Source organism: Nilaparvata lugens, chromosome 2, assembly GCF_014356525.2.
Source record: "Nilaparvata lugens isolate BPH chromosome 2, ASM1435652v1, whole genome shotgun sequence".
Lineage (NCBI taxonomy): Eukaryota > Metazoa > Arthropoda > Insecta > Hemiptera > Delphacidae > Nilaparvata > Nilaparvata lugens.
In genome coordinates this window covers 46783601-46805985 of record NC_052505.1, presented here as the reverse complement: position 1 = coordinate 46805985, position 22385 = coordinate 46783601, and the positions used below count along the sequence as shown (strand labels likewise).

General features: G+C 34.1%; 1 protein-coding gene across 4 annotated transcripts in view; it reads right to left on the bottom strand.

Moving 5' to 3' along the window:
• The window catches only part of LOC111052995 (neural cell adhesion molecule 1), a 522721-nt gene that overhangs the window by 355730 nt on the left and 144606 nt on the right, over positions 1 to 22385 (bottom strand). For all 4 annotated transcript variants that reach the window (XM_039421336.1, XM_039421337.1, XM_039421338.1 and 1 more), the window contains one exon: positions 11921 to 11973. The gene's annotated coding sequence lies outside the window, so the exon portion shown is untranslated. The remainder of the gene's footprint in view (positions 1 to 11920; positions 11974 to 22385) is intronic.

Here is a 22385-nt window from a genome sequence, read left to right as displayed (position 1 = left end):
GATCATAATTTCATATTGAAGTTTCAGAATACTTTCAACTTAAGCATCAATGACACTTGCTTTATCTTTAAGCACATCAAAAGATTATCATTTTAATGGTTTAACATAACTGAATAACTTTCCTGTTTCATCTACAATTATTTAAACGTCAGAAGAATTGGAGTAGCAACAATAAATTATTCATTCAACTCCAAACCCAAAATATTGACAGTTAACACGTTCACAGAATGAATTATTAAGTATCGACTCATAAAAATTAATCTTAACTAATTAGAATGACTTCAGGACTATCAGTTTGATGAGCCATCTCTTAAAGATATTCCTCAAAATAATTCACAGAAGGATATAAGGCTTTGTGAAGAGCAGATTTCACCAAACCAATTGGGTTTGTGAATGCTGTTGGAACAAGAGAGGCTCTATTTAGTGTTCAAGTATTGTTCCAAAGGTGCAGAGATGTCAGTTGTGATGTATTTGCATGCTTGATTGATTATGAGAAGGCTTTTGACAGGGTTCACATGTTAAAATGATTGAATACTCAAGGCAATAGGAATGAATAACAAAGACTTGAATATAATCGCAAACTTGTACTGGAATCAGACAGCAGTTTTGAGAGTGATGGCAGCCACACTGATGAAGTGAAATATTGAGAGGAGTGCGTCAGGGTTGTGTTTTGTCTCCTATTTTGTTCAATTTGTACTCTGAGTTTATTTTTCGAGAAGCACTCAGTGAGATGGAAGAAGGAATCATGATAAATGGTGCAAATTTGAATAATATACGATATGCGGACGATACCATCATGTTTGCAGATAGTCTTGAAGGATTACAACTGTTGATGGACAGTGTAACAAGAATAAGCTCACAGTATGGTTTAGAAATAAACACAAAGAAAACAAAACTTCTGATAGTGAGTAAAGAGAACATTGCTGGAGCCAGCCTTTACATCAATCAAGTCAGGGTAGAAAGAGTGAAGCAGTACATTATCTAGGAACGATTATTAATGAGAAGTGGGATAACTCTCAAGAAATCCGGTGTCGCATCGAAAAAGCCCGTTCAGTGTTTGTTAAAATGAGCTCACTCTTCAAATCCCACAATTTGTCTTTAGAAATGAAGCTCCGACTCATGCGTTGCTACATTTTCTCTGTTTTGCTGTATGGTGTGGAAACCTGGACTCTGAACAAAGAAATCACCAGAAGACTTGAAGCATTTGAACTATGGCTTTACAGAAGAATTTTAAGGATATCTTGGACACAAAAAGTCACGAACGCAGAAGTACTACAGCGCATGAAAAGGGAGCAGAGTTGGTAAACACCATAAAATGCCGGAAACTCCAATACCTCGGACATATAATGAGGAACACAGAGAGGTACGGGCTACTCCAAGAGATCCTTCAGGCAAGATAAACAGCAAGAGAAAACCGGTCGAAGAAGAATATCTTGGTGGCGAATCTGAGGAAGTGGTTCGGTAAAACATCAGTAGAACTCTTCCGAATCGCAACCAACAAAATCAAGATAGCCATGCTGATAGCCAACATCCGGAACGGATAGGCACTTAGAGAAGAAGAATTAGAATGAGTTAGAAAATTTGATTTTGTTTTTTAAATTTGAAAATTTGAAAAATTTGAAAAGAAAACTTCAATTAATCTTGCCATGCCTGATTTAATAGGTTTCTACTATAGAATAACACTACAATTTGAAATAATTGAAAAATACAAACAGCTTCAATAAACATTGGCAACTAAAATCGAACAACAGAAACAACAATTTCATGTTACTTTGTTGACATTCTTCATCTGATTTGGGGGCGCATTACTATCCCTCATTTAGATAGCAATACGTCACAAAACCAAACAATATCAGTCATAAAATAACAAATTAATTTCAACATGACATTACTCCAGAAAGAAAAGCCCGTTGAACCCAAATTTCGTCGATAGTAACCCATATAACCCATTTCATAATAATTTTGAATCCCCACTTTTGATTGACATTCTCGAATGAACCTTTGTTTCACTACACTGCACTTTCGTTGGTCTGTAATTCGACGTTGCTTATCGTCGGGGTTACAGTACCTTGTTTTTGGCAGTGAACTTTACCGGTTGAATTTGGCTTGACGGCGACGTCCTCTTACGTCCCTAGACCTGTCGTCTGAACGGGTGTCTTGAAGCGGTGTTACATAAAGTTGCGGAACCAAAGGGGTGGTACATGAAGTTGGTTTGGGGACACACATGAACCGCTTAGCGGTTATTTAAAGAAACAATATTATTCGTACATGATGAAGAAACACAATTAAACTTTTCAGGACATGGCACTACTAGACAATTTAAACTTTAATAAAAATAAAACTAGCTCCTACATTAACTAATGATATAAACTTGTAAACCTGCCCAAAAAGGGGGAAACATAATGACTACATCTTTACTCTCGTAGTGCTCCTAGCAAAGTGTCCTCTGAAACGTAATCTGGTCTCTTGGCTTGGGAATCGCCCCACTACTGTATTTAGAAACAGGTCTCCTATTGGGCGAAGGGAATCAATTTGACCAATCGTCGCATGGCTTCTAGAGCCTTTGGACCAAATAGTAACTGCAAAATCGGTAGTTTGTTATAATTTCAATGCTTGCTGTTTTCCAGCTTATCGCACTCCATGTCGCGACAGGAAGGCTATGTTTTAGAGATAATTCCATAATCTACATTCCTCGACGACTCGGAGCCACAATTTTTAAATATCTATCATGGGAAACTCGAAGTCATGGCCGTTCATAATAGAGAGAGAGAAAATAATTTATTTCGCTAACTCACAATAATGGCTCTAGTCTATTGCATATTAAATTTACTATTATAACTTGGGAAAAGCCCTGAATTAAAAATAGTGCTCGGCACAATATGTTCACCTACTCACTTGTCCAAACAATGCTGTGAAGTCAAATTAATATTGTGTTCCAAGAATCCCTTCTATATTTTTCCTGTCAATTGATCTATTGTTGTTAAACTGAAGGTTCTACATTCAACATTATAACTGCTGCAACAATCGTGGGGAGATGCGTAAAATGATGGAATAAAACATGTAATTGAAGATAATATAATACTTTATAAGCTCATGACTAGCACTTCAATCAACCGTTGAGAAGTTATAGAGCCAAAAAGATCAAGGGTTTTCCAAAAAAGGGTTTTTCCAAAATGTGACATCTTCGAAAGCTCATATCTGAAAAAAATCTGAAAAAGCTTCAATTTTGTATCGGTCAAAAATGACCAAAAGACGCATATAAATCGAGATATATGCAAAAAAAATTGTACTTTCAAACCACTACCACCCCCTAAGCACATTGATGAGAGGTGAGCGCTTTTGTTATGTTTACCCCCTAAATGTTTATCCTCAAAAGAGCTGCGGTGTAGATCATGAACTGAAAACTAGAAGAGATTCGAAAACTTGAGGAAAGATTCTTCCTCCGTTTATCTGCATACGGCTGTCTGTTGCTGTGTGCGTTGACCTTGATAATGATATTGATGATATTATTATACGAATTACCCAATGGAATTGATCATGAATATGATACAGAAAATATGAGGATACATACAAATTACACTTGATGTTTATCGTTGTATAACCACAAAATATAGAACAACTTCCTTCTTCTGTGGTAAAAGATTCTCTGCAAGGAACGTCTATGTCAAGAAATGTCATCCATTACTTTTTAGAAGACATAAAATAATTTTCCGTTCACGTATGAATCAATCATTGGGCAGTCTATCATGTGATACAAAATATCAAAATATGAAGTTATGGCAAAGAGGATAAGAGTGTGTATATTCTTCTCTCCTTTGACTATAGGATTGCCTGCCTAACAGTATTAAATGTTGAAGCGATTGGAAGATAAATCCAGTAGTGCCAGTTTCATGTCGTAGAGGTTGTAGGCTACATACAAATAAGAACTAAATCGAGCAGAGGTTTGAAATTAGAATCGTAATAGGTATCACGTTTACAGGAGGCTCGAAGGCTGGAACAACTATTTGCAATGTAGGTGATTCGTGCCGAGTGCTGGGGCTCAATGTACAATCGAAACTAATGCTGGTCGCCATTGAGCCGAATAGAGTGTCGGCTTGGAGAGAATTCGCCCCTCTGGCAATCTTGAGTGTTGCCAACCGCTATCTGCTCATGGGAGTGCTTGCAGTGTCGTCGCGTACCTCTCTAATCCTGAATGAAAGAAAAACAACCTGCAAATGTGTCTCACGCCAGTTGTAGAACGTGCGCCATTCCGATGAAACTTAACTCTTTTCGCCCAGACTAGCGTGGACTGGAAACAAGCGGTGACCTCATCAAGCTGTACCTCCTGTGTTGGAGCCTCACATTGCTAATCAACAGTCTCATATTTTATTTCTATGATCTCATATTCCCTCATTGTCTATTATTGCTAGAAACTTGTATTATTGCCGTTCTCCTGTGAATATGAATGTCTCTGTATTATATGATTTGTTGTAACAAATTCAATTAATTGATAATAACACGTAATGTGTTCTACTTCATGATAATAAATGATTATATTCTCCAGCTACCCTCGGGCCATGTTACACACACAATGCCAATGCCAACTCGATCATACAACATAATGGTACACCTTCCTCCTTAATAAAAGTGAGTACAATTTAGTGTAGTACAATAATAAGTATGAAGTGAGTAATAAAATAATTTATAAGCTCATGACTAGCACTTCAATCAACTGTTGAGAAGTTATAGAGCCAAAAAGATCAAGGGTTTTCCAAAAAAGGGTTTTTCCAAAATGTGACATCTTCGAAAGCTCATATCTGAAAAAAATCTGAAAAAGCTTCAATTTTGTATCGGTCAAAAATGACCAAAAGACGCATATAAATCGAGATATATGCAAAAAAAATTGTACTTTCAAACCACTACCACCCCCTAAGCACATTGATGAGAGGTGAGCGCTTTTGTTATGTTTACCCCCTAAATGTTTATCCTCAAAAGAGCTGCGGTGTAGATCATGAACTGAAAACTAGAAGAGATTCGAAAACTTGAGGAAAGATTCTTCCTCCGTTTATCTGCATACGGCTGTCTGTTGCTGTGTGCGTTGACCTTGATAATGATATTGATGATATTATTATACGAATTACCCAATGGAATTGATCATGAATATGATACAGAAAATATGAGGATACATACAAATTACACTTGATGTTTATCGTTGTATAACCACAAAATATAGAACAACTTCCTTCTTCTGTGGTAAAAGATTCTCTGCAAGGAACGTCTATGTCAAGAAATGTCATCCATTACTTTTTAGAAGACATAAAATAATTTTCCGTTCACGTATGAATCAATCATTGGGCAGTCTATCATGTGATACAAAATATCAAAATATGAAGTTATGGCAAAGAGGATAAGAGTGTGTATATTCTTCTCTCCTTTGACTATAGGATTGCCTGCCTAACAGTATTAAATGTTGAAGCGATTGGAAGATAAATCCAGTAGTGCCAGTTTCATGTCGTAGAGGTTGTAGGCTACATACAAATAAGAACTAAATCGAGCAGAGGTTTGAAATTAGAATCGTAATAGGTATCACGTTTACAGGAGGCTCGAAGGCTGGAACAACTATTTGCAATGTAGGTGATTCGTGCCGAGTGCTGGGGCTCAATGTACAATCGAAACTAATGCTGGTCGCCATTGAGCCGAATAGAGTGTCGGCTTGGAGAGAATTCGCCCCTCTGGCAATCTTGAGTGTTGCCAACCGCTATCTGCTCATGGGAGTGCTTGCAGTGTCGTCGCGTACCTCTCTAATCCTGAATGAAAGAAAAACAACCTGTAAATGTGTCTCACGCCAGTTGTAGAACGTGCGCCATTCCGATGAAACTTAACTCTTTTCGCCCAGACTAGCGTGGACTGGAAACAAGCGGTGACCTCATCAAGCTGTACCTCCTGTGTTGGAGCCTCACATTGCTAATCAACAGTCTCATATTTTATTTCTATGATCTCATATTCCCTCATTGTCTATTATTGCTAGAAACTTGTATTATTGCCGTTCTCCTGTGAATATGAATGTCTCTGTATTATATGATTTGTTGTAACAAATTCAATTAATTGATAATAACACGTAATGTGTTCTACTTCATGATAATAAATGATTATATTCTCCAGCTACCCTCGGGCCATGTTACACACACAATGCCAATGCCAACTCGATCATACAACATAATGGTACACCTTCCTCCTTAATAAAAGTGAGTACAATTTAGTGTAGTACAATAATAAGTATGAAGTGAGTAATAAAATAATTTTAGAGGATGAACTCCTTTCACGTCTTCCCAGAGTTTCTGAGAGGGTGTGGAATTAAAGTAATGAAGTGGCTTGCAGATTTATTTTCAAATATTCTGGAAACTGGGAGATTACCAACTGTTTTTAAGAAAACAAAAATTGTTGCTATATTGTCGCCTGGTAAAGATCCAAATGATGCTAGCAGTTACAGACCAATTGCCCTCCTAAGTGTAACATATAAGGTATTGGAGAGGTTGCTGTATAACAGGATTGAGCCAACAATCACTTCAGTTATCCCCCCAGAGCAAGCTGGTTTCAGACAAAAACATAGCTGTGCAGATCAAGTCATGGCCCTAGCCACAAACATAGAATGTGGTTTTCAGAAGAGTTTCAAATCATCTGCAGTTTTCAAAGACTTATCATCTGCCTATGATACTGTCTGAAGAAAGGGACTCCTGTACAAATTAATTAAAACTATCCCCTGAATGAAAATCTATAACTTGGTAAGCAGCATGCTATCAGCAAGAGTATTCTCAGTGCATATGGGTGGCAAGGAGAGCAGAATGAGGCAGATCCACAATGGTCTTCCTCAGAGTTCGGTCCTCTCCCCATTGTCCTTTAATCTGTACATAAGTGACCTGCCACAGACGAATGCAAGGAAATTCATCTATGCTGATGATATAGCTTGGACTGTGCAGAGTAAGAGTATGGATGAGGCAGAGGACAAACTAACAGCTGACCTTACAGACCTGCAGGAGTACTTTCGAAAATGGAGATTGTGTCCAAACTTATCAAAGACAGAGGCCTCATGTTTTCACCTGAATAATGAGGAGGCAGGTACTGCTCTGAATATTACACTTGATGGGAGAGTACTGAGACACAATTTTACTCCTAAGTACTTAGGAATTACCCTTGACAGGTCGCTCTCATACAGATGCCACACTCAAAAGCTGAGAGCAAAATTGCAAACAAGAAACAACATATTGCAAAAACTTGTTGGCTTATCTTGGGGTGCCTCAGCAGACACAATGAGAACAAATGGTTTGACTCTGGTATATTGAGTTGCAGAATACTGTGCTCCAGTATGGATGAACAGTGCTCACACCAAGCAGTTAAACATTTAAATATTTAAACATTTAAACATTTAAACATTTAAACATTTAAACATTTAAACATTTAAACATTTAAACATTTAAACATTTAACATTTAAACATTTAAACATTTAAACATTTAAACATTAAACATTTAAACATTTAAAACATTTGAACATTTAAACATTTAACATTTAAACATTTAAACATTTAAACATTAAACATTTAAACATTTAAACATTAAACATTTAAACATTTAAACATTAAACATTTAAACATTTAAACATTTAAACATTTAAACATTTAAACATTTAAACATTTAAACATTTAAACATTTAAACATTAAACATTTAACATTTAAACATTTAAACATTTAAACATTTAACATTTAAACTTTAACATTTAAACATTTAACATTAAACATTTAAACATTTAAACATTTAAACATTTAAACATTTAAACATTTAAACATTTAACATTTAAACATTTAAACTTTAAACATTTAAACATTTAAACATTTAAACATTTAACATTTAAACATTTAAACATTTAAACATTTAAACATTTAAACATTTAAACATTTAAACATTTAAACATTTAAACATTAAACATTTAAACATTTAAACATTTAAACATTTAACATTTAAACATTTTAACACATTTAAACATTTAAACATTTAAACATTTAAACATTTAAACATTTAAACATTTAAACATTTAACATTTAACATTAAACATTTAACATTTAAACATTAAACATTAACATTTAACATTAAACATTTAAACATTTAAACATTAAACATTTAAACATTTAAACATTTAAACATTTAAACATTTAAACATTTAAACATTTAAAACATTTAAACATTTAACATTTAACATTTAAACATTTAAACATTTAAACATTTAAACATTTAAACATTTAAACATTTAAACATTTAAACATTTAAACATTTAAACATTAAAAATTTAAACATTCAAACATTTAAACATTTAAACATTTAAACATTTAAACATTTAAACATTTAAACATTTAAACATTTAAACATTTAAACATTTAAACATTTAAACATTAAACATTTAAACATTTAAACATTTAAACATTTTAACACATTTAAACATTTAAAATTTAAACATTTAAACATTTAACACATTTAAACATTTAAACATTTAAACATTTAAACATTTAAACATTTAAACATTTAAACATTCAAACATTCAAACATTCAAACATTTAAACATTTAAACATTTAACTTTAAACATTTAAACATTTAAACATTAAACATTTAAACATTTAAACATTTAAACATTTAAACATTTAACATTTAAACATTTAAACATTTAAACATTTAAACATTTGAACATTTAAACATTTAAACATTCAAACAATTGAACATTTAAACATTTAAACATTTAAACATCTAAACATTTAAACATTTAAACATTTAAACATTTAAACTTTAAACATTTAAACATTTAAAACATTTAAACATTTAAACATTTAAACATTTAAACATTTAAACATTTAAACATTTAAACATTTAAACATTTAAACATTTAAACATTTGAACATTCAAACATTTAAACATTCAAATATTTAAACATTTGAACATTAAGAGAAATGCCAAACCGTCGACTTGAATCTTAGACCTCACTTCGCTCGTTCAATTATTGTCAACTATGTTGTTCATGCCTGTACAGGATTCCACTCTTTATACTTCGCACTAACATATTATTGACTGTGCCTGGATCTCAGAACCCCATTTTGAATCATCATATAGGCTACTGTGGAATTGATAGTGCCTGGAACAACAGATCCACTATCACAATAGCCCATTGATAGTTGAAATCAATGTGGGAAACAAAATGAATAAGCATAAAACAAAGTGAATTGTTAACATTCTCAAACTATCAAACATATTTCCTCTAGATTCATGTGTGGAGAGATTCCTGTTTCCTAAGAAGCCTGACAAAAAGGGATGCGAGAGGAGTGATGACGGAGGGTGGAAATGTTTTGACAACTGTTAGTTGTAGACAATAGGAGAAGTTCGTGTGATATTGTTCTGTGACTATGATGATGTCAACGTGATAGAAACGTTTTGTATGAGTTGTGAGGTGGTTTGTGGGGGCTGGAGTGGGGTTCGGCAGGAATTGGCCTGAATTCAAAGTCGCACGTACAGAGTGGTACAGGTCGCGACTAGACACGTTTGATTTTCTCCACACGCAAGATGGGAGCCGTGAGCTGGGGCTTGTTCAAGCCAGTCCAACTGGCAGCTGATTTTGCACTGCTGACGCCGGCGAGGTCATCGCGTGATCAATCTACTCATCGGAAAAACTCCCATCTCAACGAACAAAAAGACAATCCACAACCTTCTTGCCTCATCCCTCAACCACTACTTCTCCCAAGCCACCAATTTTAACTCTTCCCAGTTGTTGTCTATTCTTTCAAAACTTATATTACTATGTAAATAAAACGCGGTCTACCTATCAACATGTGAATCAAAATATTGATTAAACAGGACATCTTTATTTTTCAACCTGTCAAGATTCTTGGATCCAAAACATTATCAATCTCAATCTACTAGGTTATTGACAGGCCTAATGGTGAAGCAAGCATAAACCAGTATCCCAAATTTATCGTTATAAATTAGTTTTTTGGAGCGACAGAAAGTTTTTTTTCAATTGGTATAGATCCCCACTACTGTAATAAAATACTTATGAAATGTCTCATAGATACAATACAACAGTTCATATTCGAGTTCTTTAACCCAGGGGGTCTCTAGTTCTATTCTATGAGTAAAAATGCATCCAATATAACTACTATTAGGAACTCTATAGTACAAAATTCATACAATATTGTTTCCATTAGGTTCTTAGACCTAAGTTCACAAAATTGAGTGAGATCAACTGCACAGATAGTCACATATGGAGCTCAGTTGTACGTTAGAGACGTAGTTTATAATCGGCTTATTTCTCCAGTACCGCTACAAAAACTTATTCTTGGGCATTAACGTGGGTTATTTAAGAAGTTGAAGAAGGAGCAGGTGCACGCATGTACAAGGTTAGCAATTAGTGGGTCTGGCAGGTGAAAAATTCTAAGCTCTTGAATACATAATAATTCGCTGCACGTAGCATCTTTCCAACTTAACAAAAGAAAAGGTTCATTGGGATAATTAATACTCTTGGATGTGAAACAGTATTTTACGGTTGCGCTGTTTTTCCTTGATAAAGTCTGTGGAGTTCGCTTGATATTGTTGTTGTTCTATTATCCCTGCTACTTGAATTTAATTTCACCCTGAAGATGCTCTCAATGCCAGAAGTTTCTTCTCTCTGAAGTAGAACTGAAAAGATGGACGTGTTCTCTCGAATACTACTTGAGTTATAATTGTTTTACTCTATCAAGCCAAACTGTACTAGAGCTTCATAGCCCTCTATTGTTCTATGGCCATCTCATTTTAGCATGCATTGACCTGCCAAGAGGGACATGGTAATTTATTTGTCAGTTGTGATAGATTTCTATAGCCTACAAAACCTAGTCCACAAAGAGCTCTGATTTTATTTTTGTTGGTATACCTGTGCACTTCATTGATCACTGTAAAGTACGAGTATAAACAAGATCAGTTCTCCATAGTTATGAAGAAAGAACGTATCATTTCTCATGCACAACTTGGAGGAATGAGGGCTATCAGGCTTCAAGCATCTACTTCAAGGAATATAAATTGTGCACTTTGAATAATTTCTAGAGAGATGGAAGACTCTGGAGAGCTTGCTTCTGAAAATAAAGCAATAAAGCAGCTCCATAAGTTAGTAGTGCAGCTTGAAAATGAATCGAAGTCAATTATCTTAGTGCGTTCAACTTCAACGATTCCTTTTCAGAACGTTCTTCAGCATCAATCTCACTTCTTTTGCTGGTCCTTTGTACTTTCAATGCACTTATTCGTTCAAGACTTCTCAATCATTTTTCTTCTCTCATGATTCCATCCTCTACTTCTTCAGTTGTGATTTCAAGACAAAATCAGAACTTTTTCATTTTTTGGAAGAGAATTGAAAAATACAGCATTCGAGAAGTGTCAGTTGTAATGGAATACTCTGCAGTAAATTTGGTGGGATTTCCAGTTGGACTTCATCAGACGTAAATGTATAGGTGCACCATATATTATAGTGCAAGAAGGTTTGGCTGTAGTGTACTACATGGGCTTATGGCGATTTGACGACTGGACTAGTTAGGTTTGATGAGCCTAGGCACGGAATACGAATTGTTCAACAGAGAAGCCCATATACTGTACTCTGATTTTAGTTAGATAATCCTGATCAGGGAGTGCAGTATATAGGCTTCTCTTAGGAATGACATGAATTTCACAGTACGAAACAAACCAGTACGTTTGTTTCAGAGGTGATCTCATGTGATCATTTCCACAATTCACTGACAGAAGCCTATTTACTGCAATTCCCTCAAACGTTATGATTGTTTGTGGATTAACATATTGTTCATTCAAATAATCCAATCATTGTTATTTAAACCATTACTGATTGAAAGTGGATAATAAAGTATAGGTAACGTCAACTTACAGAGCAATTCACGTCCACGTATGACAGAATTGGAAGACAAACTGGGAAGTCACCTGTAACAAAAAAAAAAAAAACATCATGAGTCAAATGTAAGTAGTCCTAGAAATGTGATATGTATGAATATTAATTCGATCAATAATGACTGGAGCAGTAGAAGTTTCTTTATCGGTAAAACAGAATTCGAAATAGAGTCGATAGCGTACCCTTCACTTTTTGCTTTCAAAGAGAAGAGAGTCGAAGCATCTTGATAAATAGCTTTCTGATACTTCATTAAAGCAAAGAGGATGTAGACCCAGTCCACGTGCACCACTTTCGAAGGAAATTGTTCCTTAAAATATTCACGAAAAGCCTGCTCAGAGTCCGGCACCTCAATTTAGGATCTTTCCTGCCGAAGCTATTAAAAAACTTAGGTTCCGTTATCCCTTCCAACACCCCCTCCAGTCGTTAGGGGATCACGGCAACAGCAATATTTCTCGTCCAGTCATCTTCTGAAATAAATTAACACATAGTAAAAGGACTTTCACTTCTGTCGAACGTTCCGGGAAAGACGTTTACAACTAAATAATTCGTACAACGTCAGATGCAGCAGCTTTTGATTTCCTAGTATTTGCTTGATTTCTCGTATTCCACCAATGAATTGTAATATCAACTTTCAACTTTAAGATAATATCGAAATTCTAAAATTTCGAATTTGATTGGGAAATGGGAGAATCGAGAGAGATTGGAAAAGCCTTTTATTTTCTTCGAAGTTCATTTCATCCTCTTATTTGAAGATCTTTTGTAAGAGATTATTTGAAGAGACCACACTATAAAATGGTTAAACAATAATTATTATCTGCAGATGAATGAAAAAGTGTATTCTCATAGTAGAAGAGAATGAATAATCATTACAGTTGTGCAGCAGGTGACTGTACAAGAGACTGTAACGATTTATTCTTGTATTTCTGAATTATATTATCATGTAGTTAGCACATGATTGTAGTTTTTTTCTGGTCATGAGAACACATTTTTTATCATGGGACCTCATTTACTTTCCTATAGTGAAAATCATGTTATCAATTCAGTGAAAATGATAGGACACCATAATATTGCCAGTTTCCTTTCTCCACCGGCTTCAATAGTAGATGACATCCCGGTATATCCAATACAATATCGATTAATAATTAGTTTATTCATGTTAATAATTATCAAATATATCTCAAATATATTTTTCTTCTCTCATGAAAATATGTTTCTTCATGATTCAATAATAAATTTCCGTAATTGTGATGAAATATTCTGTTATAATTCGGTTTATTCTTCCATATCACACAAACGATTTGGCAAAGGTGTGCAGTTGAAAAAGGATAGAGCTGTCTGTTTTGACCAATGAACAAGGCTGACAAACCAATGTTAATCAGGTGATGACTTCAGAAAGTGAATCTCACTATACTGTAGCTATGTCCAGGGTCAATGAAAAAATTGGTTCGCTGGCTCGCTTCGTTCGCCTTATCCGTCTAGCCAGGGGGCTCCGCCACGTGGACCCCGGCTGGATCAACCAGAATAAATTCAGCAGGCTCGCTTCGCTCGCCTGCATTTTTCATTTGGCCTTCTTCCTTCCGTAGAAATGTCAAAAGAGACTTCCAGGCTCGTTTCAATCACCAGTTTTCTTCGAATTATGTAGTGCAGAAAAATATTCATTCTCATCAGAATTCAGTTATTTCTCAATTAGAGACTTGGTTAGGATATTATGAGAATCATTGTATTTCAGTCTAATAGTGAAATTTTTAACAGGAATGATATGGAGAACTAATAAACATCCATACCCAACCCCGTCAAGTATGAATTTGCTTGAGGAATGTAGAAAAATGCTTTGAAAATTCAATGAAAAACTTAAGAAAAAACCCTCTGAACGGTAGGGAACGCAAGGAATGCGCAGTTAAACGGACCATCTTTGGCGTATCTTTGACGTAATTCCAAAGTCCTCTCAAGACAAAATTTCTAGACCCTTGCTGAGCTTCTATACCAAATCTGAACATGATCTGTCAAGTTGTTCTTGAGAAGGTCTAGAAAACGCAGGAAACACGCTCAAAAATCGGCGATCTTGAGCGAACTCAGGCGTCTTAACTTTAGGCGGAACTTGAATTCCAATACAACATTTTTATACCTCAAATTTGAACATTTTATGGAAATTAGTTCTTGAAAATGCTGATAAAACGCAGATTTTTGGCGTATCTTTGATTTTTTCTCAAATCCGTTCTTAGTGCGCCTCTAGATGGCCAACTGAACATACCTGTCAAATTTGGACATAGTTGGTCTGCAAGATTTTTAGTTTTTGTTCTGTTGATAATGTTCTGTTTGATAATGATTGAATGAATGAGTCGGTGCCATTTTGCTTATATATATATATATATATATATATATATATATATATATATATATATATATATTATATATATATATATAATATATATATATATATATATAATATATATATATATATATATAATATATATATATATATTATATATATATATATATATTATATATATATATATATATATATAATATATATATATATATAGATACCAAGCTTGTATGGCTAATTACTTATTCATTATGCATCCATATTATTATAGAAAGAGAATTGGCTTGAACTTTAATTTTCGCTTAAAGATTCTTCATTTACCGATGATCGGCCTATTTTCAGTTCTTCTAGTATTTAATTTGTCAAGTTCACAATTCGTCAAGTTTTCAGTCCTTCAAGTTTCAAATTGGTCATAGGGGCGCCATTTATGGAGGGGGGGCATGGGGGGGCCTAGGCACCCCCAAGTTCAGGAACAGATAAATGATGAAAATGCGGGTCTATCTACACGAATCCTTGGAATCTCATACTGATTTAATACTATTTTTCAACAGCAGTATTATAATTCTTTCTACAGTATCAACAATGTAGGAAAATTGCCTTGAAAATATGGATACAGGTACGGAGTAATAAAGAATACTGTATATTTTTCTCTGTGGTATGGTTGAAGCTTAAATATAGAATGGGTACAATTATTGATCAGGGCACAATAAGTGAGTTATTGCATAGATTTCAACGGGAGAATTAACAAGTTGCAAGATGTCACAATGAAAGCAAAAGAAAGGGCACAATCAGACAACAAAAAATGTTTGTACAGAGCTGGTGAGAATTATGGGAACAGCTTAATGCTTCTCCACCTTTCTAACTGAAAGTTATTTTCCAATTAGAATATGATCCCCAATGAAATTGTTGAAATTGTCATTGTAAAAAAATTTATCTTTTCCCATGATTTTTAAGAAATCTGTTTCAGTGTATTCCTACTTTAGGGCCTCTCTGTAGACCTATATTTCTAATAAATATTTCATGATTATAACTAATAATGTATATGTTTGTATTGATATTTCAAACACATTTGTATAAAACTTGAAAAAATGAAACATATAACATTTTCGAATGTAACATTTATGGGGAAAACCCAGGACCCTCAATCCTTCGGTGGTATTCCTTCCCCCCCCCCCACCAACACTACTACTACTAGGCTACTAGGGTACTTATTCAAATTCCTGACAACGATATTATCATTATTACTTTGAAACCTAAGCTGGATTATTTTCATTCTCAATTTCATACCAGAAAATTCCAATATTGCATTTTGTATTTTGATTGGAATCAATGCTGGTCTCAGTGAATACCACAAGACAGCTTGTCGAATGATAACATCGATTGAGTTTTCATTTTCAATTTTTGAAAAATAAGCTATCTGACGACAGCAACTCTATAATATAGAGTTATATTATGCATATTATGCAGATGTTAACGACAGTACGTAGTTACAACATGATAGTTTCGACGAAGGTGAGCTGAATGAAGCAAAATCTAATAACAGTTTCAAGTTTGGAAAGATGTTCTCACAGCTCAATAAAAGAAGTCCCTTCTATTATGGTCTGCTTCTCGTGAAACAATATCGAGTCGCGTTTTATAAAACGTGCAAGTCTGCCGTAGACTGAGTTCAATATCTGCAGAATACAGAAACAATAAGATTGGGTAGTAAAGGTTTGTGCTATACGGATACATTTTTATGTGTATTGTGCTGAAGCGAAGCGACTGCGACCTCCACTTTTTACGATGTATCATGAAAAGCTCACTTCTCGCACGCGCTGCCACACTCCAAATGCATTCTACTTAATTATAAAGCTAAAATATTAACAGCTTGAAAAATATTCTCAATCACACTTTAATAATACTCAGATGATGGGAATTCCAAAATAGGTTCAACATACACTTTCCATTTTGATTTCCATAGTTTTCATTAATTTATTCACTGTATTCATTTATTAATTCAATCATTCAACATTTAACATAACACAGCTTCCAGAAAAGTACTACAGGCCCAAAACGGTTTCAATTCTAATTCATACGACGGTCCAAATGTAACTAGGTTATGAGTTACTTTCAAATTTTTCAATTACGAACTGCAATTTACAGTCCAATCAAAAAACACAGATCATAAAATGTTATAATATTTTGAAAATGGATTGATAATGTTCATGATGATATAAAATCATTTGAGTGATACGTGAGCTTTCCAAGGATATAATGGTATTCAAAGAGGAGTAGAACAAAGATTATGTAATTTAAATGCATTTTTCTTGGAAACTTCATCACAAACTGTCTTCGAAACTGAGAGCTAGCTAGGCTCATGAGAGTTTTGAGTCACAAAATCATTTAATTATTGAGAATCTTTTTTATAGTAACCCATCTCATAATACTGTTTGTGAAATTCTCAAAAGTCCTGATCCATATCGCTCTAATTTGTTTGGCATCAATGTTTTTCTTACATTTTTGAAACATTAGAATTCAAGATATTATTTATTGTCACCCACGAATTATTATGCCCGGGTCAATACAAGTCAACCCAATGAATTCAGGCTTATCACATGCAAATACATTTCAGTTGTTATTGAATAATCCTCTCATCAATACTCCTTTAATCATTAACATAATACAGTACGTTCGGAAAGTCGCTGTGCAGTGGAATTGTGACTAGGGAAAAATGAAAATATGTATAAAGAAATGACTAAGCATTTCAAAAAAAAATTTATTCAATACCTTAATAACTTTTTTAAACCATACCTTAATACATGATTACATTGTTTATAAAAGGTGTTCGAAATGACCTCCGTTGACATCAATACAGCATTGCACTCGTTTCATTTTGTTTGCAAACACCTTACGCAGCTGAAGAACAGTGATTTCGCTAATGTATGCCGTTATTGCGGCTTTAAGTTCGTCAATCGTGTGTGGTCTGTTGCGATACACTGTTTGTTTTGCCACACCCCATAAAAAGAAATCGGGGGGAGTCAGATCAGGAGATCTTGCAGGCCACAAATTCTTTGAAATTATTCGTTCACCAAACACGTTGCGCAGGAAAGCCATTGAGATGTTAGATGTATGTGCTGTTGCCCCGTCTTGTTGGAACCAACAATTACTCATTTCCACTTGTGTTAATTGATGCGTAAAGTTCCTTAAAATATCTGAACAATAACGTTCACTATGTGTTCGGCAACTGCACAGCGCTACCAACCTAACCGTGAAACTATTCCCGTCATGTCACTTGGTGCACAGGGACTTTCCGAACGCACAGTATAATATAATTTGATTCGAACACAGCATGGGTGTATTGATTCTCAGATTGTGAGAGTAATTCTCTAGTCTAGTGGAAGCAGAACCCAACCATTTCTAGAGTCAGAAAGCTCTTAATAAGCGGATTTTCATGTTTATGGTTTCTCCGAATCAGTATACAATGAAATTGATCCTCATTAGGTATTGTTGCTTTGTTGCATTTAGAGAGAACGGGAGCTCCAACAACATGACTGAAAGGGGCGATATTTTCAATTCTCTCCAATATCAATTGGAATAAAACCCGCTGCAATGTTACCATAGAATTAAGAGCATCGTTTTCCTTGGATGAGAAAATGGAAATTCAAATAGAAAATCAGTGAGAAACATTAGATTACCTTTACATTGGAAAATTCTGATTAATTTTGTTACAATGTAATAATCGTAGCAAGTGCAGTGAGTGAGAAGAATATAGCTGAATTATATTTCACTAGCTTACCTGGCGAACTTCGTACCGCCAAAAAGTCAATGTATCTCATGTCACACTTGACTTTATTTGGTGAATCATGAAATTTATCTGACAATCAATATTTTCATTCACATCTCAATACGGACTTCCTGTGTGCTTAGTCATGCAGCATTCATTATTCCCAAAACATATTCTTATCGATCAATTGGTAGTAACATCTATCAGTAAAGTGTTGAATTTAAAAAAATAGATAGGTTAAACCAGTGTCTCGAAGATGAATTTAATGTTTACATAGTATTGTTGATTGTCAATAGATGATCCAGGAAATATGCGATGTACAATATTAATTACTCTGAATTCCATATTCTTTCAATTTCCCATTTCAGGATGAATATAAACTAAGCTAAATTCGAAAAAAAAATTAATTTAGTCTGTTATTCTCCAGTAATTAATGAATGCAATATGAACAACTCTATTTCATGAGATGAATAACTTTTTCCAACATTTTCCAGTTTCTCAATGATAGGGGAGTGATAATTAGCAATTTATAGAACCCATGATTCTAATGTACAGGAATTCACTGATCATCTTAGAAATTATTGTATTGAAACCAATAAGGGCAAAACCAATATAATCGCAGGAGACATTAATATTAATATATTAAATAACGACTTACAAACAGACAGTTATTTAGATGCTTTGTACGAAAATGGGTTTATCAATTGTATTGATAAACCAACAAGAGAACAGAATAATAGCAGTACACTGATTGATCATGTATTTATAAAAAATATTGATGTGTCTTCAGTTCAGTCAGCAATTGCAAAAGTTTCTATAACAGACCATTACATAGTAGCCTTGCAAATAAATTCAAATTCTATGGATACAACCACAACTGAATCACCTAAATTTTACATTCATAGTGAAACTTTAGAATCTTTTCTCAGAGAGGAAACATGGGACTCTGTGATTGCCGAGCATGATGTTAATACTTCAGCAGATAATTTTTTTTCTATTATAAAATTTAACATTGAAAGGTCAAAAAAGCCGGTCACACAGGTGAACTCACGTTTTAGAAAAATAAAGCCCTGGATAACGGATGGATTAGTTAGGTCAATTAGAGAGAGAGATAATTTACATAGGCTTACTAAGAGACAACCCTTTAATTTAGAATTAATTAATTACTTTAAAAACTATAGAAATAGATTAAATGACTTACTTAAAAAAACCAAAGCCCAGTATTATAGAGATCAAGTAAACGATAGTGGTAATGACCCAAAAAAGTTCTGGCGCGTAATAAATGAAATTTCAGGAAGAAATAATAAAAAAGAAGGATTTCCATTAGATCATTTCAAAAAAAATTATACTTTTGATTCTCCACTTCATAAAGCGAGAGTAGTTGCAGATGAATTCAACGACTATTTTTCGCACGTAGGGGAGAATTTGGCAAAGGCCGTTCATTCCAATAGTGTTCCAGCTATTGATGATGATCTCTATAGACTCGACACGAACTTCATCTTGCATCCGGTAAATGATGATGATATTTGTAGATTTGCTTCCGAAATAAGAGGCATGTCCGCTCCCGGCTTCGACAATATATCTGCTCAATTTTTCAAACAACATATTAAAATCTTTATTAAACCCCTTAAACACATTTATAATTTGAGCATTACTCAGGGTATTTATCCAGATAGTTTTAAAATAGCCAGAGTTTTTCCACTTTTTAAAAATGGTGATAGATCCCATGAAAGTAACTACAGACCTATTTCTATTTTAAGCATTTTCTCTAAAGTTTTAGAAAGAATTATAAAATTTCAGTTGAGTAATTACATTGAGGCTAACAACATTCTAGCAGATGGACAATTTGGATTCAGGAAGGACAAAAACATATCTGATGCACTGTATAAATTAACTCAAGAAGTAGACCAATCAATAAATAAAAACCTTAATAATTTAATAATATTCTGGACCTGGCCAAAGCCTTCGATACAGTCGATAGATCGAAGCTATTAAAAAAACTTGAAATGTTAGGTATTCGTCACAACTCTTACAATTGGTTCAGGAGTTATCTATCGGATAGAAAACAGGTCGTCCAACTGTTGGGTGTTGAGAGTAAAATTAACAACATTGAATACGGTGTGGTTCAGGGCAGCACCTTGGGGCCTCTCTTATTCCTGATTTATATAAACAACTTAGCTAAACTGCCACTTGACGGTAACCTGTTCCTATTTGCTGATGATACAGCTCTGCATGTAACCGGGGTGAATAAGGAAGAAATGTATCAAAAGGCTTCTCGTGATCTTCACCTTTTGAAGGCGTGGTTTGATGATAATATTTTGACGCTTAATATAAAAAAATCAAAATTCATGGAAATTTCTTTACGGAAAAATCATGAGCCTTCTGTTAACACGTTAATGTTACATTCTTGTGGGAATCCAGATAACAATCAGTGTCAGTGCGATTGTATTGAGAGAGTGAGTTCTTACAAGTATTTGGGAATTATGATTGATGAAAGACTTAACTGGTCAGTTCACATTGCCTATCTGAAAAATAAAATACGTAAATCCATTTACATTTTTCTCAACTTACGTCAGTTTTTATCTAAAGATGAACTTAGGAATGTATACTTTGCATATGTCCAATCGTTAATAGTTGCTGGGATTTTAGCTTATGGGGGTGCTTATAAAACAATTCTATCTCCGTTATTGATAACTCAAAAACTAATTATAAAAATTGCTTTAAAAAAACCCGTCCGTACCCCAACTGCACTAATATATGACGAGTTCAACGTTCTCGATATTCGCCAGTTGTATGTCAAGAGCCTACTGTTGTATATTCATAAATATAGAGCAGATATGTTCACGAGACTTGCTCACAACTATAGTACTCGGTCGGCGGAGTCTTTGGGCATAGAAGTACCTAGACTTGTGGGGGCTCACTCCACTACAAACACTCATTACATTTCGCACATCATTTTCCGAAACATTCCGGCTTTCTTAAGAAGGGTAGAGGATTATTCCCTTTTTATTTATAAAAAACTTATTACTGGTTGGTTGAAGGAGATTGGCAGGGAGGGTATTGAAGAACTAATTCATTCTATTTATCAATAACTAATTAACTGATGCCCCACAGCTCCGTTTCATAAAAAAGAAAAATTTCTCATATAGTAATGATAATAATAAAAATAATAATAATAAAAAATAAAACAAAATATTAAATTTGTTAATAACAATAAAAAAATAAATAAAAATGAATAGCGAGCATCTGCGATCTGTAAGGAAGCTGTATTGCAAACGATGTTTATAGTAATACAGTATTACGGTAATTTTATGGTTTTGCTGATGAATGCGAGAGTCAATCAGTCAGTCGTGATCAGTTTTTATAATTTATATAAATAGATTTTACGCTTACCCTAGTATATGCTGTGTTGTTTATTGTAGTGCAACAATATATGGTTTCTTTGTTCCACTGATATGTGTTGTACTGTAGTTTTATATTGTTCTAGTTTCTAATACTTTTGCAATATTCTTCTCTCTTAAAGTATAGTATTCTCTCTTATAGTATATTCTCTAAAGTATATTCTCTCTTAAAGTATATTCTCTAGTATAAAGTATATTCTCTCTATAAGTATAAAATGCTTATTTTAAGTAACAATATAGGCTATTAGGCCTATATTTAAATAGTATTGGCTATTTTAACAGACTCCATGTACCACACACAGGCTCTGGCCTAAGTGGTTGTGATGCATAATATTTTTAGAATTTGTTCTGCCTAAAGTATACACTGTTTGTAAAATTATGTTATGTTATTGAGTTATAAGTTTTTTTCTTGTATTTTTGTTATATGCAAAATAAAAGCCAATTTGATTTGATTTGATTTTGATTTGAATCATGTGTATAGGTCTTCAATGAACCATTATCTACAGCTGGTACCAATCAACTACACTAACTTGAACTCCAAACTACCGTTTTAATACCAGTTCACAATTTATCACAGGGTGACGTGTTTATTATACAGCTGGTAACTTTAGATGCTGAATCATAGGTAGCCGCTCGGCCGAAAATTTCGAAAACATAGGTGTGTAAAATGGATTAATGAATAATTATTATTAGCCCCCCTATTAAAAAGTTCTGGTCAGAAACATTCCCAATAATTATTCACTCAACATATTCCCAAAGTTTCATGCCGTTCTGTCAAGTACTGTTCACCGCTCATAACTTGGCTTCTGAGGTCTGTGACGAAGGGGGGAAATTAACGAGTGGCGCCATCTTGTTGACGACTCGGTAGTGTGACTACAAACACTAAACTGCAGCTGACCGGAGTAGACGTTTAAATGTAGACGTGTTATTTTTTCATTAAGTTAGTAGCCGTGT